The sequence below is a fragment of the Sus scrofa genome, chromosome 13 (genome assembly GCF_054392235.1).
Source record: "Sus scrofa isolate SSC_HxYL_T2T_F1_AM1 chromosome 13, Sscrofa_HxYL_maternal_Yorkshire_Landrace_v2.0, whole genome shotgun sequence".
Classification (NCBI taxonomy): Eukaryota; Metazoa; Chordata; class Mammalia; order Artiodactyla; family Suidae; genus Sus; species Sus scrofa.
Window position 1 is genome coordinate 67,338,703 of NC_139395.1, and position 13,531 is coordinate 67,352,233.

At 41.6% G+C, this 13,531-nt stretch overlaps 1 protein-coding gene and 1 long non-coding RNA gene across 37 annotated transcripts in view; one reads left to right on the forward strand and one right to left on the reverse strand.

Moving 5' to 3' along the window:
- FOXP1 (forkhead box P1) overlaps positions 1-13,531 on the reverse strand; it is a 624,214-nt gene that overhangs the window by 160,222 nt on the left and 450,461 nt on the right. The gene's annotated exons all lie outside the window — the stretch shown is intronic.
- LOC146397385 (uncharacterized) lies at positions 275-5,846 on the forward strand. Its single transcript, XR_014823526.1, has 2 exons — positions 275-1,437; positions 4,001-5,846. It is a non-coding gene; the product is annotated as an uncharacterized LOC146397385 (long non-coding RNA).

Here is a 13,531-nt window from a genome sequence, read left to right on the forward strand (position 1 = left end):
ATTCCTAGTAAATAAGTGCCATCTGTTATTTACAAATTACATTTTACATAAGCGTGTTTGCAACTTTCGAGCTATTTACGTCTCGAGTTCATAGCAGGTGCTTATATTTGGGGGTTGAGGTATTCCTATGTTTAGCATGTTGATCAAGGTAGCCGATGTTCAAAAACATGTTTACCATATTTTAAGAAACACCAATGAGTTTACAGAAAATAAGGCTGGAGTAAACATGCACACATATATAAAGCAAGCCGGCAAAAGGAGACAAATACAGAGGTTTTGTTTTGTTTTGTTTTGTTTTTTTACATAACACACTTGGTGATGATGCCTGAGACTGAGACTGATAAATGGAGGTCTTTTAAAAATATGATGCACTGCAATATTGTAGGTCACAGGCCAGCAAAACTTTAGCCCATGGACGAAATTTAGACCATTATATCTGTTCTTGTCCAGTCCCTGAGATAGGAATGGTTTTTTACTCATTTAAACAGTTGGGAGAATAATTTAAAAAAAAAGAAGAAGAATTGGGGGGGACACAAGTGAAAATTACATGGAATGCAAGTTTCAGGGTCCACAAATAAAGTTTTATTACAACACAATCACGTTCACTTGCTTCCACACCACCTAGGGCTGCTTTGCCGCCACTAAGCAGGGTTAAGCACTTGTGACCAAGACTGTAAATCCTAAAATATTCCGCTCTGGGCCTTCACAGGGAAAGTTTGCCAACTTCTCTTAGCCTGCTATCTGCGTTCTGAGATTCCCAGAAGATTCCACTGGACACAATTTTACAGAAACAAAGCTTTCAATCAATTGGCCACAATAACCTCAGAACTAAGCTAAGAGGCAGGGACATTACCCATTAGCTATTCTTAAGGCTCAAACTTGTTTTTGATTTTCTCAGAGGAACTGGGACATGGAAAGAAAATACATCCATGAGCTCCCCTATCTGAAACCATTTCAAACTACTTGCTAACGTCGAATATGTGTTTCTTCTTCCCACAGGAAATTTATAGCAGTTCCAAGTGAATCTCTTCCATCTAGTATGTGGGGTGGGGGGTCTCAAAAGCCTCAAAATAAAGAGAGCAGGGCCCTACTGGCCAGTTGAGAAGGGCCAGTCCCTTACTGATTGCTCCAAGAAGTTGTCCCACTTCCAGTTTCAAAGGGTGCTCTGAGTCAGCCATCCTTCCTCCAATTTCTTTTCCTAGACTCTCCTACCCCTCAAGATCAAAACTGTTTCTCAGATAAATTCACAGGCTAATCAACAGTTCCTGTGCAGACTCGGGGGCTGGAGAGGAAGAGTCAGCAACAAAAAGCCACCTAGGAAGCTTAGTAGGAAAGAAGTCAAGTTTTCTCCTTTATTTCTTCTCCTTTATACCCACCTCAAGTTCCTTTATTTATTTGTTTGTTTGTTTTTTATGGCTGCACCTGTGGCATATGGAAGTTCCCAGGCTAGGGCAATACCCTATTTCCTACGCCACAGCCACAGCACCACAGCAACGCAGGATCTGAGGCACACCTGCCATCTACACGACAGCTCATGGCATCACCGGGTACTTAACCACTGAGCAGGGCTAGGGATCGAACGGGTATCTTCAAGGATACCAGCTGGGTTGGTAACTTGCTGAGCCACACCTGGAACCCCTCAAGTCCCTTTAAAGAACCCTTTCCCCCCTACACTAATTTGCTATCTCAGATCAACTCCAGCAACTAACAGCATCTTAACAGGAGTGCTCATCATTAAATACAATCTGATAATTTCTCTGTAGCAGGACGCAGAACTGAGTATGCATGCCAACTCCATCACCCCCTTGCTCTGGACACAATAATCATTCTAGTGCAGTATGAAAAGAAGGTTTGTGGGAGGGAGGGAGAAAGGGGGAGAGAGAGAGAAAAAGAGAGTGAGAGAGAGGGAGAAAGAAAGAAAGAAAAAGAGAGAAAGAAGGAAAGAAAGAGATGAAGAAAGGGAAGGAAGGAAAGAAGGAGGGAAAGATAGATAGAAAAAACAAACAAATGGACAGTGGCTGATAGAACTAGAAGCATTTGCACAGACCCAACAACATTCCAAGGCAGTGAGTTCTCCAAAAAGAATGCAAAAAAAAAAAAAAAAAAAAAAAAAAGTGAGCTAATCTCTTAGAGGGATTTCAGTGATTACGAATATGAAAATATTAGATGCCCAAGGAAAGATTCCAATTCTCATGATTGTGTAAATATTAGATACACCAAGAAAGACAGCACTATAGCAGACCCTCAAGTCACATTACTGGTAACATACGTAAATAACAAAGATATACTGTTTTCACTAAAACGTTAATACGCAGAGGGCAACAACAAGAAATGAAAAGGCATCAGAGAGTTTTCAATAGTCTCTTTGCACCAGTCACTGCTTAGTCTAACCTGAGATATTGCAAATAAGAGTGTAGACTTAGAGCATTCATTGGTAATTTATTCACTTGACTCCACCCTGTAAAAGCAGGTGGGGTTGACAGCAAAGCCTTAGATCATTTGGGACATCAAATCTGAATCAGTGACCTAGAAGAGGTGGGTTCTCCTTAGCATCATCCATCCTCTACAGACAGCTCTATAAAGGATTCTATGCTTTGAGAGTAATCCATAATGGCAGACATTGAGAGAGGGCGTGGCTTTCTCCAAATATTCCACAGTCTCTGCAAGTGAGTTTATGAGACAACGTCTGGACAGACATGGTGAAAATTTGGAGCAGAGACCATCCCACTCATAGAGTTCTCTAATACTATGTGTTCCGGTTAAAACCAAATAGGACAGGAAATGGAAAAGTCAAAGTTCCCTATCGTCATCACTGCCCTAATTGCAGAAGACAGGGCTATGGGCAGTGTCACCCCCACGTGTGTGTGTGTGGGGGGGGGATGAGGCCACCACACCGCATTCTCTCTACCACCTGGACCACTGCAGTTCCTTTATCAATCCACACCAATTTGAACCTCCCGTCTTCCAGATCTACTCCCAGGGCCTGGTTTCCCAAATCCTTACTGACATGATTTCACTTTCTAGGTTATCACTACTATGACATCTAAGAGTCATATATTCAGGATTTCCCGTCGTAGCTCAGTGGTTAGCGAATCTGACTAGGAACGATGAGGTTGCAGGTTTGATCCCTGGCCTTGCTCAGTGGGTTAAGGGTCAGGCATTGCCGTGAGCTGTGGTGTAGGTTGCAGACGCGGCTCAGATCCAGCATTGCTATGGCTCTGGCGTAGGCCGGCGGCTACAGCTCCAATTCAAACCCTAGCCTGGGAACCTCCATATGCCGCAGGAGCGACCCAAGAAATGACAAAAAATACAAGAAAAAAAAAAAAAAGACAAAAAAATAGTCACACATTCTTTGCTTTATTTCAAAATCTAACAAATAATGCAAATACATGAGTATAGGTAGGTTAGGGGAGAGAGAGAAAATGTGTGTGTGTGTTGAATGTAGGAAATCCATTAGAGTGTTATTTTCTTAGAAAAGATGACAAATGCTTTTTCCTTCTTTTTAAAAAAATTCCTTTCTTTTTTTTTTTTTTTTTTTTTTTGTTTCTTTGCCTTTTCTAGGGCTGCTCCGCAGCACATGGAGGTTCCCAGGCTAGGGGTCTAATCAGAGCTGTAGCCACCAGCCTAAGCCAGAGCCACAGCAACACAGGACCTGAGCCGCGTCTGCAACCTACACCACAGCTCACGGCAACGCCAGATCCTTAACCCACTGAGCAAGGCCAGGGATCGAACCCACAACCTCATGGTTCCTAGTTAGATTTGTTAACCACTGCGCCACGAAGGGAACTCCAAAAAAATTTAATTCTTAAAAAAAATTTTAGAAGAGGAATTCCTGTTATGGCTCAGCAGTAACGAACCAGACTAGTCTCCATGAGGACAGGGTTTGATCTCTGGCCTCGCTCACTGGGTTAAGGATCTGGTATTGCTGTGAGCTGTGGTATAGGGTGGCAGCTATAGCTCTGATTTAACCCCTAGCCTGGGAACTTCCATATGCCGCAAGTGGGGCCCTAAAAGCAAAAACAAACAAACAAAAATTAAAAATTAAAAAAAAAAGAAAAACTTAGAAGAGCTGGGATGAGGCAGAACAGAGTTGTGCAACTGCATTCTTACACCATGCCATGATTCACCAGCATTAGTGCTGTGGGTTCAAATGCCATATCATGCACCTAAAACAGGAGACACGGGCACAGAAATACCAGAAGGCTATAGACAGGAAGAGGCCCTGTGCTCTAAGTCCCATCCCCAAAGGAAACCTAGGAAGCAGAAAGGGATCCACAAACCCTATGCTCACTTGCAGTTAGGAATAACCTTTCTTACTGTAAGGCGCACAGAAGATGCTGCCCGCCAAGAAAGGTAAAAGATAGCAATTTTCATGAGACAAAAAGAAAAAGGGTATCTATGATCCTCTTTTAAAATTGGCTGAAAAGAATGTAATGGCTACAAAGAGTCAGAAGTCTGTTTGAAGTCTCTTATAAGGGTCGGGCGTGGAGGGGACCTCACGATCATAGTCTTACTCCATACGTCTATTAACACAGAGCCCCATAACCACCTTCTGGAGGCTCTGGTTGGCGGTCCTGGCTGGAACTGGTGCCAGACGCTGAATCACCACCACCGAGTCTCCAGCACCTGAGTTGTGTTTGGAGCAATTCCATTCAAGCACTGCCTGAGCCTGTCGAGCTCATGAGAGTTGACAAGACCAGAGCCTGGGGTGCTATGACTGGAGGCAACATTAGCATTGCAGTGAAGTAAAACAGAAGTCAAATTTAGTAGAAAACGTCTAAAATGTTGAGCTGGATGCTGCATGAAGTCCGTATTCCTTTGAGAAAGAAGGACCAGAGTGTATGCAAAAATGAAGACAGAAATGGCCCAGTCCTCCTCCAAGCTCCCAAAGTAGAAAAGATGGGGGTCAAATGCAAGAATAAATGAATCCAAGGATCTATTAACTCACTGTATTAACCCGCTGTTTCCTACAATTGTCTTTTATGAGGGTGCAGCCTGGTAACTCTCATTATGAATAATTCAGATTCTTATCTTTTCATACCTTGGAGTGAGGCTCGCTAATTCTGAAGCCTGCAGAAGAATCTGGCTGGGATCCTGCTCAAAATAATGGAGAGTTTTCTATGATTTTTCCAGTAACACTAAAGATAGGTTCTACTCAAGCAAATGATACTGCTATCCCTTTTCTTCTCGTAATGTAAGCCATACCTACTCGAGAGACGCCCTCAGAGGAAATTAAACTCTTTAGCGCTTTGTTTCCCAAATTACCTTCCTTCCCTTACCTGAAGGTGGGCAAAGAAGCAAGGGTGAGCACCAATTCCAACTGGGATGAAAGACAAAAGGAAGAAAGAGAAATGGGAAAAGGGGAAAGACCCAAATATGGGTAGTAATCCAAAGTTTGGAACTGGTGACTCTTGGCCAAAGTGAGCCAAGATAAAAAGATTAAAAAAAAAAAAAAAATCCAAACATTCTCCAATAATTTACACTTCTCAAAGCAGTTATTGCAAAGAGCAAATATTATACCTGTATAAGAAATTAAGAAATTAGGAACATCTAAAAACACAGGGCCAAGGGTAGGGAAGTAAAGTGCCAGCACTTAGAATGCTAAAATAAAAATAATGCCTTGAACTGTTTAATATGTGCCAGGCACTATGCCAGTTGGTTGCTTTATACTTATTATTTGATTTGATTTTTTTGTTGTTGTTGTTCCCAAATATGCCTAAGGGAAGCAGGGGAAAGGTTTGTGATTATCAATGTAAAGTGGAAAAACTAAGATTGTGAGGTTTGGTGACTTGCCCAAGGTCACAAGACTAGTGAGTGGTTAGGAAAGAAATACAAAAACAAACAAACATTGTCTCCTGAGAACTTGACACTAACATTCTACCAAGGTCAATGATTAGACCAAATATGGCAGAGGGTAATTCTGGCAAATGGACCTGCAGCCCTTCAGAGCCAAAAATGCATTGGGTGAATGTGTTCCTTTGCCTTCAGAAAGAAGGGAAAGGCCTTTTTGCGATATGCTGTCTCTTAGCTTATTTGCCTCTTTTCCCCAGAGCAAAGACTCTTTCCCCCCGCCCCCACCTGATCCTGCTATTCCCTCTTGGAGCTGTGGCCACACCCGGAATTCTCTTCTTCATGTTCTCTGCCCACATTTACAGGCCAACCAGGTGTCTCCTCGATTTAAATTCTACGCTTCCCTGACAAATACTGTGTGATCTCACTTGTATAAATGGAATCTAAAAAAGGTGAACTCAGAGAAGCAGAGAGTAGAACAGTGATTGCCAGGGGCTGCGGTGGGGGGCGGGGGGCAGGAGGGGAGACCTGGGGAGATGTTGGTCAAAGCTTCACAGGAGTTCAGCTGTGTGAGATGAAAAGTTCTGGGGATCTAATGTACAGCATGGTGACTAAACAATACTGTACTGTGTGCTTGAAATTTTCTAAGAGGATACATCTTAAATCTTCTCACTATACATGCAAAAGGTAACTTGGTAAAGGTGATGGTTAAGTTATTTAGTTTGACTTCAGCGATCTTTTCACAACGCATATGCATACATGAAAACACCAAGTTGTACACTTTAATATACATACACCATTTCTTGATGCCAGAGATATCTCAAAAAAACTTGTGGAAAGACAAAAACTAGATGAATTCTTTAAAAGTGAATACATTCTACCTTTTCCTAAAAACTCAATCTGATTAATTTCTTGAAGCAGCAGAGTCCTTCCCTGATTTGCCCAGATCCAAGGGCTCAGTCCCGCTTGTGAATCCCTGTCACGCCCTGAGTTTCTCTTGCTAGCAATTCCCAAGCAGGCAGATGGGAAAAAATGAAGAAGCCCAGCTCTGCTCTCCCTCACAATGAACTACCCCAGTTCATCCAGCGCCTCTGGGGATACTGATGCTGTCACCAGGCATGGCTTTTAGATCCAACAGATTTCTGGCCCATTTTTTTCAATTCACTTTTTTCCTTTCTTTTTTGGTTTTTTTAGGGCCGCACTTGTGGCATATGGAGGTTCCCAGGCTAGGGTTCCAATTGGAGCTACAGCTGCCGGCTTATGCCACAGCAATGCCAGATCCGAGCTGCATCTGTGACCTACACCACAGCTCACGGCAATGCCGGATCCTTAACCCACTAAGAGAGGCCAGGGATCGAACCTGCAACCTCATGGTTCCTAGTCGGATTCATTTCTGCTGTGCCACAACAGGAACTCTACAACTCATTTTTTTCAATTCACATTCTCCTAAAGCTGCTTGCTTCTTGTTAAGTGGTGGTGGTGGTGGTAGTGGTGGTGTATTAAATAACTGTATTTAAATTTTTTACACATGGCCAACAAGCACATCAAAAAATGCTCAACATCACTGATTATTAGAGAAATGCAAATCAAAACTACCACGAGATACCAGCTCACATCCGTCAGAATGGCCGTCATTAATAAGTCCACAAGTAACAATGCTGGAAAGGGTGTGGAGAAAAGGGAACTCTCCTGAACTGTTGGTGGGAATATAAGCTGGTACAACTACTATGGAGAACAGTATGGAGGTACCTTAGAAAACTATACATAGAACTACCGTATGACCCAGCAATCCCACTCTTGGGCATATATTTGGACAAAACTTTCCTTAAAAAGACATATGCACCTGCATGTTCACGGCAGCACTATTCACAATGCCAAGACATGGAAACAACCCAAATGTCCATCAACAGATGATTGGATTAGGAAGATGTGGTATCCATGCACAATGGAATACTACTCAGCCATAAAAAAGAACAAAATAATGCCATCTGTAGCAACATGGATGGAACTAGAGACTCTTGTCCTGAGTGAAATAAGTCAGAAAGAGAAAGATGAATACCATATGATATCACATATCTGGAATCTAATATATGGCACAAATCAACCTTTCCACAGAAAAGAAATCATACACTTGGAGAATAGACTTGTGGTTGCCAAGGGGGTGGGGGAGTGGGATGGATCGGGAGCTTGGGGTTAACAGATGCAGACTACTGCCTTTGGAATGGATTAGCAGAGAGATAGATCCTACTGTGTAGCACAGGGAACTATGTCTAGTCACTTATGATGGAGCATGATAATATGAGAAAAAAAGAATGTATACATGTATGTGTAACTGGGTCACCATGCTGTACAATAGAAAACTGACAGATCCAGCTATAATGGAAAAAAATAAAAATAATTTTATATACATATATATACACACAAATAATAACTAAAAAAAATAAAAATAATTATATATATATATATACACACAAATAATAACTAAAAAATTTTTTTTCTCTGCTTTCCCCCCTTTTATTGAGATATAATTAACATATAACATTGTAATAGTTCTAGGTATACCTGATTATATATGTGTATATATATGTGTGTGTGTATATACAGATACATATATATTATAATTAGCACAGTAAACTTTTTGCTAATATCCATCACCTCCCATAGTTTCCATTTTTTTCATTGTGATAAGAACTATTTGTTTTCATTTTTTCAGGTTTTATGGAAGTATAGTTGATTTACAAAGTTGAGATAATTTCTGCTGTATAACAGAGTGAATCAGTTATACCTATATGTACCACATATGTAATCTTTTCCAGACCCTTTTCTCATACAGATGATCACAAAATAATGGGTAGAGTTCTCTGTGCTACACCACAGGTTCCTGGGGGCCAGTCATTCCACATACCACAGTGTACATATGACGAGTACGTATAGGGTCTACTCTCTTGGCAACTTTCACGTACACGACACAGCACTGTTAACCTCAGCCACTGTACTGTACATGACACCTCCCAAATTCACTTATCTTTAGAGCTTTTGACAACCTTCACCCAACTTCCCGATCTCCCACCTCTGGCAACCACAAACCTGTTCTTTGTTTTTATGAATCTGATTACGTAAGATTCCACTTATGTAAGATTAAGTGAGATCATATGGCATCTGTCTTTCTCTGACTTATTTTATTTAGCATAATATTTTTAAGGTCCACCCATGTTGCTACTAATGGCAGGATTTTATTCTTTTTATGGATGAATAATATTCCTCTGTGCCTGCATGTGTGTGTATGTATATATATCACATTTTCTTTATTCACTCATTCATCCATCATTGGACACTTAGGTTCTTTTCCTACATTGGCTACAGTACACAATGCTGCAATGAACCCGAGGGAGTGCAGCTATCTTTTCGAGATAGTGATTTCATTTCCTTTGTTCAGTTTTTAGGCTTTTTGTGGTTTTTTTGACCATACCCACTGCATGTGGAAATTGCTGGACCAGGAATCGAATCCGTGCCGTAGCAGTGACAATGCTAGATCCTTAAAAGACTGAGCTACCGGCAAACTTCTCATTTCCTTTAGATATATACACAGATGTGGCATTGCTAGATCATTTGACAATTCTGAGGAACTTCCATACTGTTTTCCACAGTGGCTGTGCCAAATGACATTCCCCTCAGCAGTGCACAAGGGTTCATTTTTCTCTACATCCTCACTGACACTTGTTATTTCTTGTCTTTTTGACAATAGCCTCTCTAATCAGTGTGGGGTGACATCCTCACTGTGGTTTTGACCTGCATTTCCAATTAACTACATTCTTAAAACTCTTCTGGTCCCTGGTCATTAGGGATGAAGAAGCTAGTAATAAAAGTTGCAGTTCTGTGAGTGTTTATTGCTCAGTAAGTGCTAAAAAGTATTAGACATACCATTTCATCAAATTTTCACAATCCTTTGAGATATTATTACACCCAATTAACATATATGAACACACAGGAGAGGTTGAATTATAAAGTTTAGGTGAGATATGCTTAGAAAGTCCTTAGCATGGTCTCTGCACATGGGAATTACTCATTAAATGGAAACCAGGATTACAGTGCACCCCTCCCCCAACTGAAGAAAATATATTTTGCGGGAAGCAAACATTCCTGTTCCCCAGTGATCTCAAAGCACTGGCTATCTTCTCTAGCAAGAAGGTGAGAAAACCACAGCATCCTCTACTGAGCCTAATGGTCACAGAGATGACCGGCAACTGAGCGGCCTATGTCTTCTGGCTGGTAAGGGCACTTGAGCAAGCATGGCTCCTTCTGACCTGCATCAGACCCCCCTAATCCATGCTCTGCCTGGACTCTTCGAATAAGGCAGTGGGAGTGGCTGGCAAGAGTAAGCAAGGGGGAGGCGACAGTACTGATGACACTGCTGTCCGGTCATGAAGAAGTAATGATGGCCAGCACTTCCCAAATGCCAACTGTGGCTCTGGCTTGGTTCTGCACTGAGTTACGCAAACAGAGAGTTTACAGAATAAGCCAAAGGTCATGCAGTCTGGCTTAGAATCCCTTTCCTTGTCCTTCAAGAATGATGCAACCAAACATGGCCACTAACCCACAAATCCATGCATGTGGAGTGCCTGCATACACATGGAACTCGAACTACTTGCTTAGCCTGACGAATCTTCCAAGAAAAGTTTTGAAATGTTATGAAGAATATACTCAGTGAATCCAGGCCACACTCAAAAGGTACTTTGTAGTGAATTTTTTGAAGAGTTGATCACTCTGGTCAAGGAGTTAGATTTTCTTAAAAGGGGAGTTAAAAATTGTTCATGAGATAGACACCCATGTTCATCAAGCTGTGCTCATCGAGTAACAACGATCTTTGGAACTTCCGGCCACCACAGTTTAGCTTAACGTGGAACTTGAGTCTCTAGGCATGAAGAAATAAGGATTCTCTGGGAATTTGGGGGAATTACTGACCTTGGGAGAACCATAGCATTTACAAAGGAATACCAGTTAGCTTTATAAAACATTAATGTATTTCCACAGAAGCGGCATACGTGGTGGTGACGTTCCCACCTGTCATCCTGCCTGGATTGTGAACCCCAGTTCCACGGCTGGTGTGCTGTATAACCTTAGACAAGTTACCTAACCTCTCTGTGCCTCAGTTTCTTCATCTGTAAGAATTGGAGGAACCGTTTCTATATCATAATTAATACATGTAATGTGTATAGCTTAGGGCCTGACATCGATTAAGGGCTTTTAAAGTCAGTCAGACAGAGAAAGATAAATATCATATGGTATCACTTATATGTGGACTCTAAAAAATAATATCTATTAACTTATTTACAAAACAGAAATAGACTCACAGACATAGAAAGCAAACTTCCAGGGGGAAGGGGGATGACAGTGGGGAGGATAAATTAGCAGTCTGGGATTCAGAAATACATACTACTATATATAAAACAGATAAACAACAAAGACCTACTGTATAACACAGGGAACTACATTTAATATCGTATAATAGAAAAGAATCCAAAAAAGAAAAAATATGTATAAATGAATCACTTTGCAGTATACCTTAAATGAACACAACATTGTAAGTCATTACACTTTAAGTAATTAATTTATTTTTTGTGTGTGTGTGTGTGCTTTTTAGGGCTGCATCCTCGGCCTATGGAGGTTCCCAGGCTAGGGGTCGAATTGGAGCTACAGCTGCTGGCCTATGCCACAGCCACAGCAGTGCCAGATCCGAGCCGTGTCTGCAACCTACACCACAGCTCATGGCAATGCCAGATCCTTAACCCACTGAGCAAGGCCAGGGATCAAACCAGCAACCTCATGGTTTCTACTTGAATTTGTTTCCGCTGAGCCATGATGGGAATTCCTACACTTTAATTTTTAAAAAATGATCATTCATTTTAGGAGATATGAAAAATGTGCAAATCAGTGAGGAACATATAAATTCAAGGGTAATATCAGTATCTACACATGACACACTATCACATTTGGGGGCATGATTAAGTAAATTACTTTTCTGAAGTAAAACGAATTATATTATTTACACACTTCTGAAAATTACTTTTTCAAATTAAAAACACAATTTTTCAAATCTCATTTCTGTGTTCAGGTTCCAACAAACAAACAGTTCTGGGTACCAAATAACCTAAGTTCTACCCCCACCCTACTCTAAGAGACTTCTGCAAAAGCCTTCAATGTTAAGACCTAAAACTCCAAATGGCACGTGACCAATTTTCACTCTGTGCAGTTGTAACCATGGGAAGGAGCCCAAGACACACCAGAATGAAAGACTTACACAGTAACACTGAGGGTTAACAGAACATTTCAATTCTTTTGCCCCAAAGCACACAACCACAGAGTAACTTCTCACTTTGTACAGCCAATGAGCAGGGTCTGTTTCTTTGCAAAGAACAAACTAACTTGATTTTTGTGGAAGTTAAATTGCCAACATCATATTGAGTTAAAGTGAAACAAAACAAAAATCAAATATTTAGCCCATGCTGTATCTTAAAAAAAAAAAAAAAAAAGCCATCTCCTAATTCTAATGCTAAAGAGATTAAAATTAAGCATGATTACTCTTCACTGGCTCCTCCCTTCCACCTCTATCATTGACACCACGCACTTAATATATTTTCCAGTCTAGTTTCTTCATGGTAAAACGCTTTCTCATGAGACTGCCTGTGGTCAGGGCTGAGTATGTCATAGGCAAAATGTTTCTCAGACTGAGATCGTAGCCCCCTTTCAGGTGTTGCCTGACCATGAAGTACAGACACCCCGGAAATTATAAACTATTTTAATAGCAGGACATTTTTTCCACCTCAAAAGTGGGATCACCTCCACAGCCTACTTACGCCCCCAGGGGTGCCAACTATGCACGCATTAGCATTAGCCAGGCCCTTTGATTTGCACAGACAAAGGGCTCTGTATACACACAAAGTGTGACCATACAATCCAGGCTAGGGGTCGAATCGGAGCTGCAGCTGCCAGCCACAGCCACACCAGATCTGAGCTGTGGCTGCGACCTACACCACAGCTCACAGCAATGCCAGATCCTTAACCCGCAAATTGAGGCCAGGGATCAAACCTTCGTCCTCATGGATGCTAGTCAGGTTCATTAACCCCTGAGCCACAAAAGGAACTCTCTAGTGCCTTTTGGAGTGTCATGCAAGATGACAAAGAGTGGTGGTGGAACGGCTACTGTGTCTATGGCTGGCCTCTCCAGCATGAAGCCACCTCTCAGGGACACACATGCAGGGCGATACTGTGTTGGAGAGTCAGCTGCATTGCTCCCTTATATAGTCAATAGAGAGGGAATCCCGCTGTGTGCATAGTTCTAATTCACATTCCAAAGCAATATAGGCAACGAAACAGATTTTCAGCTGTGATTTATAGGGCTTGATAGAAGCGGGCCAGGCACTGTGCTAGGATCATGCCCGAACTCTGTTCAGGGTGTGTATACATGAGGCACCCCCTGCATGCTCTACTTATTAAAGAACCAGGACCGGGTGTGCGTGTACACATAGGTCAGCGCCTGCTTATGTATAAAGAATGTCTACATGCAGTTATGCAAAGCCTGCCAGAGATTTCAAACAAAAAAATTAAATTTTTGTTTGCTTATGTTTAAAAAAATTTACATGGAATGTAGCTGTGGGCTTTTCCCTAAATCTCTGGTGGACTTGGTCTAAGATAACCAACAACCCTGCAGATCACTGAATACGTGACACAGTAAAGATGGGAA